Source organism: Ochotona princeps, chromosome 18, assembly GCF_030435755.1.
Source record: "Ochotona princeps isolate mOchPri1 chromosome 18, mOchPri1.hap1, whole genome shotgun sequence".
In the NCBI taxonomy this organism is placed as follows: Eukaryota; Metazoa; Chordata; class Mammalia; order Lagomorpha; family Ochotonidae; genus Ochotona; species Ochotona princeps.
The window spans coordinates 20,725,047-20,743,962 of NC_080849.1; the positions used below are offsets into that span (position 1 = coordinate 20,725,047).

The following is an 18,916-nucleotide window of genomic DNA, read 5'->3' on the forward strand; positions in this document are numbered from 1 at the left end:
AGGCTGGTGGCCTCCCGGCACTCGAGCACGTGTAAACTCCAGGTTCGGGACGGAGGGTGAACTGGCCGGCGGGACTCCCTCAGCCACAGAACCCTACCCAGTGGCGCTGGCGACGGGCCACGGAAGGGCCCGGGGCAAGTGGTCGCCGGCTCGTCGGCCCACGCGGTGGGGTACGGGCTCTCCCCCTGTCCCTTCCCGCCCCTGAACCCTTGTAGGAGCGCGCCGACCACGAACTCGAGCGAAGACCCAGACCGTCCCACCCCTCCGGGCCGCGCCTCGCCTCGCCTCGCCTCACGCTCGACGGGGGAGGCGGGACCAATCAGCGAGCGACGTCTCCCTTCCGATTCGAGGCCCCCGACGCGCGGCTCACACCCCGAGCTCCCCGCGCGCTGATTGGCCGCGCGCGCCGCCGGTCTGGCCGGGAAGGCGGGGCGGGCCGAAGGCGAGGGGAGGTGGGAAGCGGCGGCCGGCGCGACTCCCCGAGTCCCGCGCGCGCCTCCCGGTCCTTCCCGCGGGGCGCTCGGCCTCCTTGCTTCCCTCCTCCGCTCCCTCCGTCTTCCGTGCGCGCCCTGCGCGGCGCTCGGCCGGCGTGCCTCGCGCCCTAACGAGCGGCTGGGGGCGCCAATCAGCGGGAGGCAGGGTGCCAGCCCCGGCGAATCGGCGGGGCTCGCGGCCCGGGGTGGGAGGCGGGTCTACCCGCGCGGCCGCGGCGGCGGCGGAGGAGCAGCTCGCCAGCCTGCAGCCCCTGAGCGCCGAGCGAGCCGCCCGGAGGTGGGTGCGCGGCGGCCGAGGGCGGAAGCGGAGGTGGGCCGGTGGCGGCGGGCACGGCTGTGCGGGCGCTGGAGGAGGGGAGGAGGGGCAGCGGTGGGGCGCGCGCGTCCCCACCCCCTCCTGCCCGCGGGCGGCGGCGGCGGCCGGGCCCCCACCCTGCACGGGAGCCGGAGCGGCCGGCCGGGCACGGGCCTGGGGGCGGGGCGCGGGGACGGCGTCCGGAGTGTTTTCAGTTCCGCCTCCCTTGTCCTGTTTCCCCCTTCCAGCCCCCCTCCATCCCTTCGGGAAGAGGAAGGGAACAAAAGGTCCCGGGCCCCCTGGCTCGGACGGGGCGGGACCTGGCGCCTCGGCGCAGGTGAAGCCCGGGCGCCGCGGGCCTCGGGCGAGGGGTGTGCTTGTGCATGGCGGCGGCTGGCGGGGGGGGGGTCACATGGTCCCTGAGGCCGGGTGGGGGGCTGGGGTGGGGCGAGGTTGGGGTCGTGGGCGGCGCGCCGGGCGCGAGTGGGCCGCGAAGGAAGGGGCTGCGCGTCGCGAGCCGCCCCGAGGGTGGGCCGGCGGCGGTGCTCTGCGCCCGGAGGCAGCCGCGCTGGGTAGTTTGTAGCTCTGATTGCCACAGCCCACGGCCGGAGCTCTAGTTGCAGGAGTTGGGAGCGTGCGGGCAGCGGGTGGTACTTGGCCTCCACTTTTTGTTTTCGGGTGCTGCAACCTTTGTTAAACGTCGTAGTTCTGGGCTGTCGAGGGGCTGTGAGTGTGTGTGCGCTCTCGTCCCGCTCGCCTGGCAGAGTTGCTCGGAGCTAGCCCGCTCGTCTCTGTCGCCACGCAAATCGAATCCGTGGATTGCAAACTTGGTGTTCATAATCTTGTCTTTAGTGGAACCGTCTACTCGTGGGTCGGCACTTTTTGGCTTTTTCATAAACTTTCGTTCGCTGCAAAGGAAGAGCAAAGCATTTTTTTCTTTTTTTTTTTTGCTGCTTCTTTTGGACCCTACCAGTTTGTCGTTTACGAACCGCCCCCCCCCCCTTTTTTTAACCTCTAGATGGAATGAATTGGGAAGCAGCATTTCTAAGTCATTGCTTGTTCGTTACTGTTGGGATACCTTAACTTGATATTTTGAAATGTCATATGTAAAGTATTAACCGATCCGGTAAACTTCCTGGGAGTAATTCTTTTTCAAGAACGGTTCCTGATACGTGAATGAATCTCCAAATGAAACTTTTTTTTGGTCATGTTCTTCTGTCTAATTTCATGTGAATTGTACTTGTACCGCTGCTAAGGATGCTTTTCTTGAACATAGTGGAATAAATATGCTGTTACCTGTGCAGGAAATACATTGGTGGTTCTACTTTCAGCCTCAGGTTTGAAAAGTTTCCCTGTGAGGGAGAAGTGTAAGATAGTTAAATGAGCGGTGAACTGCTTCCTACATGAGGTAGGCAAATGTAACACAGATGGAAGGAATCATGTGAGATGTGCTTTATCAGGGTATGGTAGTGGAGGGTTTCTTCATTTGCCTTAAAACCCCTACAGGATGTTTAGAGAATTTCCTTTACTAGAAGGTCATTTGGCAAACGTTTATATTAAATTCTGAAAAGGAACAGGTTTTGTTTTCCAGGTTTCTCAGTTTTTGACATAAACTTAGCTGTAGTGGTAAATACAAATAGTCGATGGCCTTGAACATTGCTCAACAGAGTGTCCACTTGCCCTGTTACTATTGAAATCTGTTGTGTTTAACCAGGTGTGTTGGCTGCGTTTAATTAACGTAATGTGGATGGAGGCATCCATTCCTAGGAGTGTTTTAGTAGGAAATTACTGTTAATGTACTATGTTGATTCTTATGCATTAACCTTGCAGTGTGATTTTGAATTTTAGGTGTCCAATAATTTTTGGGTTTTTCAAGGTCGTTCCTGCCAGTACTTAGCCGTAAAAGGTTAATTCTGTACACTATCTGTAATTAAATAATAGTGATACAAGAAATTGATCAGGGTGATTTCCTGTTTGTGGTTGGTCAGGGTTGGTATGCATGCGTTTTTAACTCCAAAGTGGGAATATTGGGAATGGCAGATGGGGATTTTGTGTTTAAGCAGAAATTCTGTTTAGTAGAAAGAGATCCATTTCTACTTCAGCAGGGCAAGAGGCTCCCTTTGCATGTTTTGCATTTTCATGTTTTAAGTGCTAGAATCATGTTAGAATCTCACTGCTTCACATTGGGGAAAAATGCGGGAATGGCAATTAAAAACACTGGCTTCAGACACTGCTGGTTAGAGACCTGTTGAATTTCTGTTTTGCAAATATTGCCAGTTTTTACTTTTAGGTTTCTAAAAAATTTTTTCCTGTTTGTTTATACTTGATTGTGTTCAGGATGCCCAAAGCTTCGTTTTGTGGCAGTTTTTTTTTTTAATAGAGTTTTCTTGTGGTGTAAATAAAAGTTACGTTTAGTGCATTCTGGCAGATGGAAAGGCTCATTCATATTTTGGAGAGGAGGCGTTTTTAGAGCCTGAAGAGGGATATGACTTTTTCTTTGTCCTGTGATGGAAGTAGAGGAGCCAGTTTTAGACCCTCAATTTCTGTAAGAGTAAGCTTGTTTACACATTACAAGGGTTGTTAGAAAATGCAAAATATAGTGGCCATCCTATATTAAAGTGTCAGTTCGAGTCTCAGCTGCTTTGCTTCCAATCTAGCTCCTTGGTCTTGCACGTGGAAAGGCAGCAGATGATGGTGGAAGTGCTTGGGTCCCTGTCACCCTTGTGGGAGACTAAGATGGAGGTCCACGCTCCTGGCTTTGGCCTGGCCCAGCCATGGCCAGTTGGGGAATGAACTCTGTGTGTGTGTGTCTTTCTGCCTTTCAAATTAATGAATATTTTAAAATGTAAATTGTAAGGGGTTCAAAACTGGATCAGAAGAGGTTATACATTACTTAGACAATTCACATTTATCGGACAAATAGTGTGTATTAACTAGTTTTGTTGTTTTTCAGTGTGTCAGGCAGTTAAGTGTCTTGACAGCCAATAAGTCTACTCCTGCTCCTTAGTGGAGTTAGGGAAGTGGAAACCTTTCATATCGCCTGCTCCATTTCTCGTGTTTAGAGTAAGATAATTAACGTTAGGTTAGCGTGCTAAGTGTGGGAACACTTGTAGTACATAGGTTAGTGAGCTGGCTTCTAAAGTATGCTCACCGTGCTTGCTGTTTGGACAGGATGTAAAGTGTCACTGGAGCGATCACTGTGTGTGCGTGTGCGCGAGTGTAGGGAGGGATCCAGTTAATGTTTTTGCAGTCTGAAAAGTGAAGAATGGCTGATTTTTGACAAATAGATTTGTTGTTGAACGGAGATAGCCATGTAGATTAGTTTGACGTGTTGCCTTATAGTTTGCAGAAACTTAATCAGGGAAAAAAGCGACCTGAGTCAGGGTTTGTTGAAAGAATTAGGGCTGAAGTGTAAAACAGAATCAAGGTTGGGTAGCAGTCTTGTGTAAAGGAAAGGCCTTGGGCTTTGGACTCAGAGCTCCAGGTTGACACTTGGTTTCTCAGTTACATTATTAGGTAAATTGCTTAACTCTGGAGGCTTGTTTTTTTGATTGAAAATGGGTGCAGTAAGTCCTGCCTGTTAGGATTCTTGTAGGGATTAAGTGATTTCCACTGGCTAGACGTAAAGATATTTTTCTCTCTCCTGGTTGTGAGTTTAACTCTTCTGGGCTCTTTCTAATCCACAAGATTTGCCGACACTGTTATCCTGGAGAAATAGCCATTAAAAAACAAAGACCTGGGGTAACCACATTGTTCAAGTCCCTATCTCAGAGCATAAGAAAGCTTTTGAGAACCCTAATCAGAACCTGTTGGCATGTAGTTAAAATGTTTCTAACAAGCCAAGTTATCAGGCTTCTAAACCCATAGGAGATTAGAAACAAGCAGATTATGGGTAGTGGAGTGGGGCAGAGGAAGGTGGGAAGGAGTACTGTCTGTTGTAAGGAGAAACAGATCCCAGCATTGTGAGGATAAGAGAGGTAATCTGCAGAGCCTGACCAGAATGTCTGGGGGCCCTTGAGTGCAGGACCAGACTTGAAAACCTAGTCATGATTATTAATCAGTTAGCAAATTCTTAGATCCTCCCAAACATGATTTAAGCTAATCTATATAATATACTTTAGATTGTCCTTCAGGACGATTGACAGATGTTCCTGAAGGGACTTGGTGAAAGACCCACATACCTGCCTTGACCTAGATAACTTTGATTTGTTCGCCATTTAGAGAGCCACAATTCCTGGTTGAACAGCCTTTGCATTAGCCAGAAGTGATGAAGGGCCGGGATCTTAGTGGTATAGCACCTTGTGTTACACCTTCTCTGTAGAGTCATTTTTTTTGCTGTTGTGCAGGAATGTCATGTAAAACTTCACTTAGGCTTTTGAGAGAAGAAAATGTTAGATTTCTAGGATTGAGCAAGTATAGACAGCCAATTTCATTTTTGAAGGCAGCTTGCTTTTTTTTTATATGATATCTATCTATTATTAGCTTTGGTAATTTGTTAAGATCCTCCTTCCTAAGGACCTACACAGCTACTCAGCGGGCTGATTCTCTGCCTTCAAGTGCCAGTGTTCACCGTGGGTGCCAGTTCGTGTCTTGGTTGCTTCACTTCCCATCCATCTCCCTGCTTGTGGCCTCGGAAAGCAGTCGAGGATGGCCCAAAGCTTTGGGACCCTTCACTGGCGTGCGAGACTCGGAAGTCTAATCTGCCTTTCCAATAAAAATGAATCTTTTTAAAATGCAGAGGGTTACTGCTTTTTATCAGTTAACTTGGATCATTTTTCAGATTGGTGTAATTGTTTTGAGGACATATTTCAGTACTGATTTTGAATTTACATCTCCAAGATAGCTCCCAGCTTTGATTCAGCAGTTTTAATTATGGAGAATATAATTTTGCTACAGCAGGTGGATTTAGACACCGGCTCTAACTTGAGCAGGTAGCTGGAACCACTTAGGTGATTCCGTGATGTGACTTTATAGAGCATGAGTGACTCTCCTTTCCTTACCTACATTTTTAACCGCCAGGCCACTTTGGTAGGCTAGATGGTTGGTAATCAGGTAGGCCTTTAAGAAAAACCAAATCCTAAAGTGATTTATTCTCATTAACATTTGAATTTGCTTTGAAATTGTCATTGATTCTCCAAATAGTGCTGGAATTTTTTACAATCTGGGATTACCTTGACTTTAAGCTGGAGAACTGAGGATGGAAACTGAGTGTGCACTGTGATTTTGGTCTGTTAAGTTTACATGTGAAAACCTGCAGTTCCCTGCATATTCCACAGTATCCTGCCTCCCTCCCTCCCTCTTACGGGGAAACAGGGTCATTTTGGATTTAATGTTTGATTAGTAGGGAAGAGTACAGCCTATCTGTTCCTGACCTTATGTCTTTTGTAAAAGACTGTGAATCAGAGTATCCCAGGAAGTGTATGATGTCCTGTGTTGTGTTAAGAAGTAAACTGCATTTCCTATGTTGTCTCAGCCAGTCTGCGGAAAAGATAATGACAAAGGTCTTTTAAGCACTCACATTGTTGTTCTTAATCACAACTTTCATTTCAAAATGGTGAGCAGCGAGTCCAGAGGACACAGCATAAACTCCTTAGAAATGGTCTGGTGGAGGTGGACCAGAGCCCTCTGCCTTGATTTGAAGGAACTATTGACACTTTGTTGACTAGAGGTGGTTTATTTGTGTCAATGAATGCAAATTTTCTATGCTTACATCAACTTTTTAAATATAGTCAGCTGGTTAGGTTGTAGTTAATGTTAGCTGGTTAATGAAGCTTTGCTTTAGAAGTGTTTGAAGCATCAGGAGGGCTGAGCACTGGCTGAGGTCTTTGTGTGGCCATTTCTGTTCTGAACTAGTAGTTTTCATGCTTCAAGCATGCACACCTGTGCTCTCAGCAGCAGCCGGAGAAAAGCCTAAAGAACATAAAGCATAATCTCAAATGTAGAGCAGATGAAAGGAGAGCCTCCTTTGTGGGAGCTTTCCTGAACCTTCTGCTGCAGTGTTCCTCTCGCTGTCCCCCTGGGAACAATGGGATCTTAAAGAAATCATGTTCCTGGAGGTAGCTGCAGCCACGCCCGGCTGTTTGACTCTGGAAATGTGGCCACTGTGATTGATTTTAATCTAACTTTGGGCAGGCGAGTAGCTGGTGGCAGCTGTATGGGCAGCAGAGACCGAGGGCCTTTTACTGTCGTCGTAAGTTCTCCTGGGCAGTGCTGCCCCAGAGTCTGCTGTGATGAAACGGTTCCCGCCTGAGGCCCTACCCATGTGAGTAGATGCGGGTAGTAGGTGCTGCTCTCTGGCACTCTGAAGGGAAAAGGGAGTACCTGGTATTGCTGCTGCCTTGAATCTGGGCTGTACAGTCCCCTCATGGGTACTTTCTTGCAGTCTGAGAATAATAGATTGGTGTGTAAGCAGCATGTTTACAAGCCAGTTATGGAGCTGTGGGTTCCAGCCCTACTCATTCAGAGGGAAAGGAGTATGTGCAGCAGACCCTAGGTAATGGGAACTTTCACTGACCTAATGATTGCCTTTAGGGTTAAAATCAAGCCCTCACATTAGGTTTTGACAGTTCATAAAATGGAACTCATGAATGTTTTCTATTTGCCTTTGTTTAAAAGGCATAGTACGCTGCACGGGGCCAGCTTGACGTTTCCACTTGGCAGGGTCTCCTTTTCAGCTTACAACTTTGGACAGAACATGGCTCAGCGAGGAGTGAGAAATCTGGTTTTGAAAAATTGATTTTTATGTATTTTAATGCTTTCTATTGTCCTGGCTAAGATTTCTTTGACCACAACAGTTGTGAAATTCCAAGATATTAGCGATGCTGCCTTTTTTTTCTCTTACTTGATGTGATATTTGTATGTAGACTGCCAAAAGTCTTTCCAATTTTAGTATATGTGCTGCCGAAGTTAGCAGAGTGCCAAAAATCTAACAAAATGATTTTATACTGTTGCAGTAGGATTTGAGGTATCCCAGAAGAGATAGCATTATCGTTTTCAGGTATTTTTCATTAAAATATTAATTTTTTATTCTTAAAATTTATATAGGTATATTGGGGAAATTTTGCATTTTTCTGTAGTTTTAAGATACTTGAAATTTCTATTACCTCCATATATATTTATTGGAAAGTCGAATATGTAGAGAGGCGGAAAGAGAGCAAGATCTTCCGTTAATGATTCGCTCCCCAAGTGGCCCCAGCAGCTGGAGCTGAGCTGATCTGAAGCCAGGAGCCTTTCCAGGTCTCCCACATGGTAGCAGGGTCCCAAGGCATTGGGCTGTACTCAGCTACTTTCCCAGGCCACAAGCAGGGAGCTAGATGGGGAGCAGGGCTGCTGGGGTTAGAACCGGTGCCCATATGGGATCCCTTGTGTGTGAGGCAAGGACTGTAGCCGCTAGGCTACTGTGCCGAACCCTGTTACCTCCATACTTTTAAAAAAGAAGAGTCTGCATTTGTTCTCTAGATTCCATTCCTCTTTGACTTCAGCTTTCTGCTTTTTGCCTTTTCTGCTCTATTTTTCTTCCCACTGCCTTCCTAAAACAACTGCCAGATTTAGCAGTCTTCTTGATATTCATACTACCTTCTTCAGGTGTTTGCCATTATTGACTACGTAAAGTTTCTTAAATTGACACAAATAAACAGATCCATTCTTCCTATTGCAAACACAAGGAAATGTTAGGAGAAACGAAGGGTAAGTTTTCTTTTGTGTATGCACTTGATTTTAAGAGAAAGTTCCCAGATACTGGAAGAAAATCACCCAGTGCTAAGAAAAATTTGGTTGTGGGGAGTTTGCTAGAATAGGATCTAAAAGCTAGGGATGAAGTTGTAATGTCATTTGAGGGATGGCGAAAGAACCCTGGGAAATGTAGGCTTAAAAATAGCCAAACTTTTTGAGTGTGAAAAGTTTGAGGAAAAGAAGTCTCCTAACTCTACGGGGGAACTGGAAAAGCCCTGTGTAATAGATGGACTTAAATATGGACGAGGTTAAAACATCTACAGCAAGGTCTGGGAAGGTGAATTTTAAGAGACAGTACATTTTTGTAATTAGAAATTAAGGAATACACAGTGAAAAATCTCTACCAGACTGTTTCTTGCTTCCCAGTGGCCTTTCCAAAGACCTATACTGTTAAGGTTTTGTGTATTGTTCCAAAATTTTATGTTTATGTGAGCGTTTTTGTATATATTACCCTTTAGTACAATGGTCTTCTATTTCACTTAATAGCATGTTTTGAAAATTATGTGAGTACATAGTGAGTGCCTCTTTTCTTTGGCTGCATAATACTTTTCTGTATGAATAACTCATTCCTTATTGAACATTGAAGTTGTTTCCAGTTTTGTGATGTAATGAGCAGTGTTTTAACAGATACTTCCTTTATAAGTCATTATACACTCTGCAAAATAGATGTATAGTAGTAAACTTGAGCTTACCTTTGTAATCTGTTTTGGGGAATATATCATTCTTTGTATATGTGATACTTGCACATGGTGCAGAATTCAAAAGGAGCAAAATACAGTAAATTATGAAAGTTTGCCATACATCTCCTTCCTGCTGCTAGGGTCCACTTTCCAGGAGTGCAACTGCTCTTACTAGGATTTTTTTTTTTATAATTTCTACTTTTTAAAAATATTTATTTACTTTTATATTGCAAAGTCAGATATACAGAGAGGAGGAGAGACAGAGGAAGATCTTCCGTCCAATGATTCACTCCCCAAGTGAGCGCAACGCCAGTGCTGCGCAGATCCGAAGCCGGAAACCTGGAACCTCTTCCGGGTCTCCCACACTGGTAAGGGTCCCAAAGCTTTGGGCCATCCTCGACTGCTTTCCCAGGCCACAAGCAGGGAGCTGAATGGGAAGTGGAGCTGCCAGGATTAGAACCGGTGGCAATATGGGATCCTGGGGCGTTCAGGGCGAGGACTTTAGCCACTAGGCCATGGCTCCGGGCCCTCTTACTAGGTTTTGTGGAGCCTTCTTAGAACTGTTCTGTCCAGCAGCATAGCCATTAATCACATGTAGCTGTGAAATCTTGATATCCCTCAATTCAGATAGGCTGCCAGTGTAAAATACACACTAGACATCTTTTAGAAAAACATTTACTACTTTATTGAAAAGCAGAGCAATGAAGAACGAGAATAGGCTTATCTTTTATTCACTGGTTGACTCTCCCAGATGACTGCACCATCCTGGTCTAGACCATACCTAAACCAGGAGCCAGAAATCCTATACTGGTTTCCCAAATGGGGGAGGGTACTTGGACCATAATCTGGTGTCTTCCAGATGCATCAGTAGGAAACTGAATTGGACTTGGAGTAGTTGGGATTCAAACCTGCATTTCAGTGTGGGATGCAAGCAGCTTAATCCACTGTGCCAAAATACCAGCCCCCACACTAGGTTTCTGATTGTAACAAGATAGAATATGAGGGCCCGGCACAGTGGCTTAACGGCTAAAAGTCCTTGCCTTGAATGTGCTGGAATCCCATATGGGCGCCGGGTTCTAATCCCGGCAACTCCACTTCCCATCCAGCTCCCTGCTTGTGGCCTGGGAAAGCAGTCCAAATGCCCCAAAGCCTTGGGACCCTGCACCCGTGTGGGAGACCTGGAAGCGGTTCCAGGTTTCCGGCTTCGGATCGGCGAAGCACTGGCTGTTGTGGTCGCTTGGGGAGTGAATCATCGGACGGAAGATCATCTTCTCTGTCTCTCCTCCTCTCTGTATATCTGACTTTGTAATAAAAAATAAATAAATTTTTTTAAAAAAAGATAGAATATGAGCTATCTCAGTTTTTAATAGTGTTTGAAAAATGAAAGAATATTTTGTGTTTATTGGAACAGATGAATAAATTATTAAAATTATTAATTTCATCATATGGGCTGAATTTGTTTTCCCAGAATTTATGTTATAATTGTAACTTTATATGTTGTATTTGGGACTTTGGGGGAAGAATTAGGTTGTGAGGCTGGTGCCCTCCTGAATGGAATTTTTACACTTGTGTAAGTGACCTCAGGGGGCTTTCTTAGTCTCCACCCCCAACCTGAGGATGCATCAGAAATGCCACCTGGGGGAGGGTCTTCATGAATCCGTCTGTGCTAGCACCTGATCTTGGGCTTCCAGAACTAAGAGAAAGTTCTTATGCGTCAGCCAGTCTGTGGTACTTTGCTATAGCATCCTGAGCCAAGGTATACTTATTTTTTTTTTTTACCTTTTTAATATGGTTATAGAAAATTTAGAATTTCATATGTGATTTTTTATAACATGTCCGATAGCACTGGTCAAAAGAAATTCTATGTGTAAACATGTATATATAAAGACATTCCACTAAATTTTTTTTTCTTTGGCATTGTAATCTGTGCTATTGGAGATTGCTGGCTAAGTTATTGATAACACTCTTAGCAGTCAGCTTTTTATGACTTTAAAATGCCAGGTAGAAACTTTTGGAGGAAAGAAGTTTTGTTTCAGCCTGGCAGTTTTAGGGGTTCACTGTCCATCAAGTGGCCCTATTGGGTCAGGCATCTGATAAGGCTGGAGGATGGCAGAGGGTCAATTATAATGTGAACAGTAAAGCAGACACACACAAGAATCATGCTTGGCTTATATATGCTCAACTCTTATGGCTGCTACCTTCCCAGGGCAAGCCCCCAGTGACTTAGATTTCCCATAAGGCCTACTTTCCAGACGCCACTATTAGATCAAGTTTCCACCCTTAATGCAGTAACTGTTTATATAAGATTTTAAGACCTTGGGGATTAGGTGTCTGTGTGTTTTATTCTAGCCATAATAGCCTGCATCCCCTTACCGCTTCCCATCCATTTCCCATGATCATCAGGGGACTCATCAGTGAAGATGGTGTTTCGTTGACTTCATGGCTCACCTCGGAGGAAGGCTTGGCTGCGCGTTTTTCAGGCTGCTCTACTTTGTGCTGGTTGTCTCTGCCTGCCACACAGCAGTCATTCTGGGATTCCCTTTCACTGTCATATTATGGATTTCTTTTTTTCTCTTGCTTTACTCTTGATGAAATCAGTCTTATAGAACCTTTTATGAGAACGTTTGTTAGGTAAATATTTGGAGATGTTAATGTGTCTGCAAATGCCTTTATTTCATCCTGGCTGTATAATGGGTATCTAGGTTGGAAGTGATGCTTTAAGGCCTATGAAGATATAATGCTCTGTTCATTCTAACACTTACAAGTAGTTGAGAAAACCAAAACCGTTACGTTTTTCTGTATGGCCTCTCTTTTCTCCCTGGAGACTTCAGGCTCTTGCCTTGTCCGCAGTGAGGTGATGTTTCACTGTTGTTGGCCTGGAAGAAGTGCTTTTTCATGCCTTCTGCTGGGCTTGTGAGGGTCTCTTTCCATCTGAAAATTCTCCATCTTTCAGTTAAGGGATTTTTATTTATTAATTTGTTTGGCTTCATGTTCTCCATTACCTCTGAGGTCTTTCTAATATTTTTTGTTTATTGATTTTTCTGTTTAGGAAATTACTTCGACTTTGCTTTTGACCCTACCTCCCCACCTCCACCGCTGCTGTCATGAGCTACCAGCCTACCTGATAGTTTCTGTATTTTTTGAATGCTCTGTGTCAGAGCATGTGGCTCTTGTTTCTGGTTTGCTGAATCTTTTTTGTTGTTGTTGTTGTTGTTGATTTTTAAAATGTTTCTTTTTCTTGGTGTAGTCTCAGTATTGTTGGAGCTGCATTTTCTTGTTATTTTTTCTACAGAGAAATGGTAATTTTTGATTAATAAGTAGAGGGCTCAAAAATGAATCAGAAACTGCAGGCTGAGGAGGCTTGTCTTTTTCCAATTTTACTGTGGAGGAAGTGCAGTGGGCTGCTGAACTCTGTGTCTGCATGCCTTTTGTCCTGGCTTGGCCAGGTACCCTAGGAAAGAATTTCTTGATCTCACTTTAGGGTCAGGGGAGTCTTGCTGCTAGTATTTGGGAGCTAACACCCTGTGGAGGAAGTGACCTGGGAGTCTGCATTCAGCGTTTACTTTCAGTAAAGTCAGCCGTGTTCTCATTCAGGAAGACTGCCCCACTGTAGGGGACAGACATTACGGCAGAGGGGCAGTTCCCAGTGACATGGAGTCTTTCCCAAGGGATTCTCACCCAGTCCCAACCATTTCCTTTCTTTCCCCTCCTGATTGCTCCGACTGTTGCTGTCAGTTACTTAGCTGTGAGGATTCTCTGTGGCTAGCCTAGAATTAACAGTCTTGATCTGTTCACAGTTTCTATCAGAATTTTGCTTGTTTTCTTCTTATCTGTTACTCCTGTGTTCATGAGTTCTGTTCTTGTTTGTAAGATTGATTTTTTTATTAGAAAGGTAGATCAAATTTACAGAGAAAGACCTTTCATCTGCTTGTTAACTCCTCAAATGACTGCAGTGGCTGGAGCTAAGCTGATCTAAAACCAGGAGCTTCCTCCGGGTCTCCAGCGCAGGTGCAGGTTTCCAAGGCTTTGGACCGTCCTCTACTGCTTTCCCAGGCCACAAGCGGGGAGCTGGATGGGAAGTACAGCAGCCAGAACACGAACTGGCACCCGAATGGGAGCCTGGGCTTGCAGGGTGAGGATTTAGCCATTGAGCCATTGTGCTGGATCCAGTTATTTCCTTTTATAATTCCTTCTTAATTGTTTTGTAATAGGTTCGTGCCCTTACCTGCAACCTACTGATGGGTTTGTTTTTTATTATAAAACTTAAGGGGAAACTCTCCAAAAGAACTAAAATAAAGTCAGTAGAGTCAGGGAAAGAGACAAGCAACACACTTGGGAATTAGAAACCACAAAATAAGATGGTAGAAGTAAACTTAAGTCTCTTCATAAAGCCATGATTCAAGGTTAAATTTGTTGGTTAGAGAAAATGAAGGAGAAAGATCCAACTGAACACTTTTTAGTAAAAAACGTTACTAATAAAGGAGGTGGTTTGTGTTGTGGCACAGCAGTTAAGATATTGCGTGAGACACCTGTAGTTCTATAGTGCAGTGTTTGGTTCTAGTTGTAGTTCTTTTGCTTCTTATCCAGCTTCCTGCTAATGTATGTGAAGGCGGCAGATGCTGGCTCAGGTAACTCCCTGAGAAACTCAGAAGGAGATCCTGACTCATGGTGTTGGCTTGGCCCAGTCCTCCCTGTGGTGGGCATCTAGGGAGTGAGCAGGTAGCTGGGATATCTGCTCATCTGTTTCTGTATTTCAAATAAAAAGATATGCAGAATTTTAAAGATTTATTTATTGCCATAAGCAGGGAGCTGGATGGGAAGTGGAGCTGCCGGGATTAGAACCGGCGCCCATATGGGATCCCGGGGCTTTCAAGGCGAGGACTTTAGCCGCTAGGCCACGTGCCGGGCCTGATTTATTTATTTTTTTACAAGTCAAATACAGAGAGGAAGGGAGACAGAGAGGAAGATCTTTCGTCTGATGATTCACTCCCCAAGTGAGCACAAGGGACAGTGCTGCGCAGATCCGGAGCGAGGAACTTCCTCCAGGTCTCCCACGCGGGTGCAGGGTCCCAAAGCTTTGGGCCATCCTCGACTGCTTTCCCAGGCCACAAGCAGGGAGCTGGATGGGAAGTGGAGCTGCCGGGATTAGAACCGACGCCCATATGGGATCCCGGGGCGTTCAAGGCGAGGACTTTAGCCACTAGGCCACCGTGCCGGGCCCAAGAAGTGGAAAAATTTTGCTTAACCTATCAGATAAAATTGGAATTGTATTACACATATATATAAACATGAAATATTAATATACCTGTCAGTAATTTAAGAAAAGTTAAAAGTTGACAAGCTTATAAAGGATCAAAAGACTATGGTTAGTGAACATCCAGTGATCGCACATATTTCAAGTATATGGTATTAAAAAATTCGTTATGTGCTGGACTTCAAGTGTTAAATTTCAAAGAATTTATAGTTTTCAAACAATATCCTTAGTCCCCAGTGCAATTAAATTAGTAATGTACCAGGAAAATAGCACCATAAGTTCCTAAGTCCATGATAATATGGTAAAAAGCATGTTTATAAATAAAAATCTCCATGAAAATTAAAAAGTAGAATGAAAGTACCTGTCAGCCATAGGCTACAATAAAAGTACATTTACTTAAAAGGGAAGTGAACCATCACTGTTCATTAGTAAATAAAAGTTAATGAGCTCACTGTATAATGTAATGAGAAAAGCAGTTTGGAATGTACTGAGTTTAAAAAAGGAAATAGTAAAGAGTAGAAATTAATAAAAACAGAGCAGTTACAGCTAGATAAACTAAGTGAAAGATGCTCTAGATTGACTAGACTTAAGTTGCCATGGTTGATAGAGGAGAAAAAGATACTGTTGAAAGGTAGACATGAAAGGTAGTAGCTGTGGATAGATTGAGATTTTAAGCTGCAAGTGTGCTGTCACTAGCTTTGTTACATTAAGTTTGGAAATAGACTAAGTGGACAATTTCCAGCAAAGTGTATTACCAAAATTGGCTTAATAATTAGAAACTTATGATTTAAAAGCTTGTTAGTAGTTAATAATCTAAAGAACATGTAGTTTAAAGTTCCTCAAAAAATTTTTGAGTGTTAAATGGAAATCCTAAACGGGCAGGTATTTTAAAACAGATAAAGAATCCGCCAATACTCAGTCTGTACAAAATGTTATTTAAGAATTAAAAAGAAAAATCATTTTGTAAACATTATAATCTTGATACTCAAACTAGGTGTTATGAAGAGGGGGGCCCTACAGGCAGTGTCTCCCTGATGAATACAACAAAAATCCTAGGTAAAATACTAGTGCTTACACAAAACAAAACAGCCATGACTAATTGGGGATTATCTCAGCTATAAAAGAATAATGAACCTTAGGAAACCTGGAAATGAAGTTAATCGTGTTAACACATTAAAGGAGAAAAGCCATATGAAAATCTTGATGGATTAGTGAGAGAGATGAGAGAAGGCATGAAAAACATTCAGTAGTTGCTCATGACAAAAAAAAAATCCTAGGGGCCCGGTACGGTGGCCTAGTGGCTAAAGTCCTCACCTTGAAAGCCCCGGGATCCCATATGGGCGTCGGTTCTAATCCCGGCAGCTCCACTTCCCATCCAGCTCCCTGCTTGTGGCCTGGGAAAGCAGTCGAGGACGGCCCAAGGCTTTGGGACCCTGCACCCATGTGGGAGACCCGGAAGAGGTTCCAGGTTCCCGGCTTCGGATCTGCGCAGCACTGTCCGTTGCAGTCACTTGGGGAGTGAATCATCGGACGGAAGATCTTCCTCTCTGTCTCTCCTCTGTGTATATCTGACTTTGTTATAAAAATAAATAAATCTTAAAATCCTCGAAAACTAGCAGTAGAATAGATAGTTTAAGTTTGTTTAAAGCATACACCGAATACATAAAGTATGATTCCATCTGTACACAGTTGTGGGTGTTGGTGCTGCAGTGGAGATGCTGCTTGGGATGCGCACATCCCAGGTCAGAGGGCTGCTGAGTCCTGGCTTCTCTGATTCTGATTCAGCTTCCTGTTATCAGTTCAGTGTCATTTGAGTAAAACTTGCAGCATGTGATAGAGAATTCATGATATCAAACAACAGGATGTACATTATATAGTTTCAATGATTAAGACATGATAGGGGCTGGCACTGCAGCCTGCAGTGCCAGCATCCCACATGGGCGCCCTTGAATCCTGGCTGCTTCACTTTGATCCATCTCCCTGCTGATGTGTTGGGAAAAGTAGCCAAACATGGCCCAAGTGCTTGGGACCCTGTACTTATATAGAAGACCCTGAAGAAGCTCTTGATTCCTGTCTTAACAGTGGTTGTGGCCCTGTTTGCTATTTGTGTGTGTGTGTGTTTTAAAGCTTTATTTTATTTGAAAGGGACGGTTAGAGGGAGAGAGATCTTCTGTCCACTAGTTTATGCTTCTAATGTTCTCAGTAGCCACAGGCGAGCCCATCTGAAGCCAGGAACCTGGAGCATTGTGCTGCTTCTGGGTTCCCTACCTAGATACAGGGGCCCCAAGACTTAGGCTTTTTTTTTTTTTTTTTTTTTTTGCTGCTTTCCGAAGCTATATGCAGGGAGCTGCATTGGAAATAGAGCAGCCAGGATATGAACCAGTGCCCACGTGGGAATCTGACTCTGCACTGAGAGGCTTAACTTACTATCCTGTGGCACCGATCCCATGGTTGTGGCCATTTGAGGTGTAAATTAGAGGCTAGAAGATTGATCTCTAACACTGCCTTTCAAGTAAGCCAAATTGTTTTAGCCTTAGATACAGGCTAAGGGGAGGAAAAAAAAAACCTAGAAGCACAGTAGCATCATGAATGCACAGTATGGGCACATTTGCTTATGTGTGCTGAGGAGGGGAATGATATCTCCTCTTGCCCTCCGAAAGAAAGTTCCAAGCAGACTGGATAACTAAAGATGAACCAAAGCAGTATTAGAATTACTGTTTTTGGAAAATCATAGTGCATGGAAGGATTTTTATTAAGAAAAATTTTTTCTTGAAAGGCAGAGTGACGCAGAAAGACTGATTTCCATCTACTGATTCACTCTGAAGCAGCTTTTATAAAACAGGACTGAGCCAGGCTGAAACCAGTGGACTTCATCAGGGTCTCCTGTGGTATGGCATGGGCCCAAGCACCTGGGAATTCTGCTGTTCTGTGTTAGCTGGAGGCTGGATCCAGAAGCAGGGCGGCTGGAAAGCAGCATTTCTACTCATTGGTGTATGTTCTAAAATTGGGACTTTATTATGCTGGTTTTGGTACACATGTAGTGGGATGTATATATTTTTTAACGTGTGACATAAGGCCATTTTCAGGAAATGCTGTTGTTTTTGAAAGATAATCTCTTTCAGTGTACTGCAGTGATTGCATGCTCACTAATGGTTCATGGCCCTCACTTTGTAGGAATGGAATACAACCTTTGGTGAACTGCCCTTAAATGTATGTGTATGTTAAGTTACAGTGTAGAGAGAGTTGGGAAATTGGAAATATAAGTAGTCAAGAGGAAAATGGGCAACAAACTGTATGTGGTATGGTAGCTGAGATAAAGTAGAGTTTAGTATTATATACATACTGGCTTGGATGGTAATAGTGAAAATAAATGTGAATGATATTGAACTTGCATATAAATTTATGCAAAATTATATGGATACAATGTAAATCAGGAAAGTGATTTTCTATAATAAGGAAATGGGATCAGATAGATTTATAAAACTATCTAACATGTCTGTGTCTAATGAAATATGGCAAAATTTAGTCAGGTGTTTAACTTAATCAGTGAGGCCACCAGTTAGGATGCCTGAGTTTGAGTTCCTGCTTGGCTTGTGATTCTGTTGCATGTCTGATCCAACCCTGGGAGGTGGTGCTGATGGCTCTAGTATGGGATCCCTGCCACCCATGTGGAAGAGAGACCTGGATTGAGTTCTGTCTAGGCATTAGGGAGCAAACCAGCAGGTGGTAGCTGTCCTATTCTTTCTCAGTTTTTTAAAAAAATCCCAAGATTTGACAGCTGGAAGGAAGGTACTGGAATTTACTATGTTGTTCTTTTTTTGACAGTTCATTGTTCTGTTGGAGTCCTTAGGGTTTTTGTGGACCTTAACATTCTAAACTTGAAATAACCAACAATATCTTAACATAAATTTGAAAAATGAGGGGAGGTTCATCCTGGCAAGTTTCAGGACTACAGTAGAAAGCAATGGTACTTAAAATCTGGCCATGGTGGTGTTAAGTGAATAAGTATATCAAGGAACAAAATTCCCCCAACAGATTTTTACTGCATAGAGATTTGATATTTACAGGAATGGCATTGTTAAAACATAGTTTATTATAGAAGGCTGATTAAGGAGGCCATTCTGGAGGAAGATGATTTAATCAGATTTCTGACATTAGAAACCTAAATATGAAAAATAAAGCTAAAATGCTTGTGCGACTATCTAATGGGTATTATCTCTATAACTTCAGGAACTTGTGCCCTAGACCTCTCATTTGTACTCACAATATCTGCCACTTCTCAGGGAGTCTCGCTAGGTTAGTTCATGCTTGCTGATGTGGACTTAAATGCTCAACAAATACCTCCTCTTTATGGGGGTTGGGCAGAATTAGATTTCTGTTATAAAGAAGCAAAATTATAAAAGATTTTAGACTAAGAGATGAATTTGTATATTCCGTAAGACAAAATCATTCTAAGAATTTC

At 44.0% G+C, this 18,916-nt stretch overlaps 1 protein-coding gene across 4 annotated transcripts in view; it reads left to right on the forward strand.

Annotated features, from left to right (window-relative positions):
- The first annotated feature begins 548 nt into the window (after window positions 1-548).
- The window catches only part of SMAD2 (SMAD family member 2), an 80,693-nt gene continuing 62,325 nt past the window's right edge, over window positions 549-18,916 (forward strand). Inside the window, exon 1 of one of the 4 annotated variants that reach the window (XM_058677007.1) lies at window positions 549-771. The gene's annotated coding sequence lies outside the window, so the exon portion shown is untranslated. Of the gene's footprint in view, window positions 805-960; window positions 1,127-18,916 lie in introns of those variants that run through there. The other 3 variants (XM_058677005.1, XM_058677004.1, XM_058677006.1) reach the window with 3 other exon arrangements.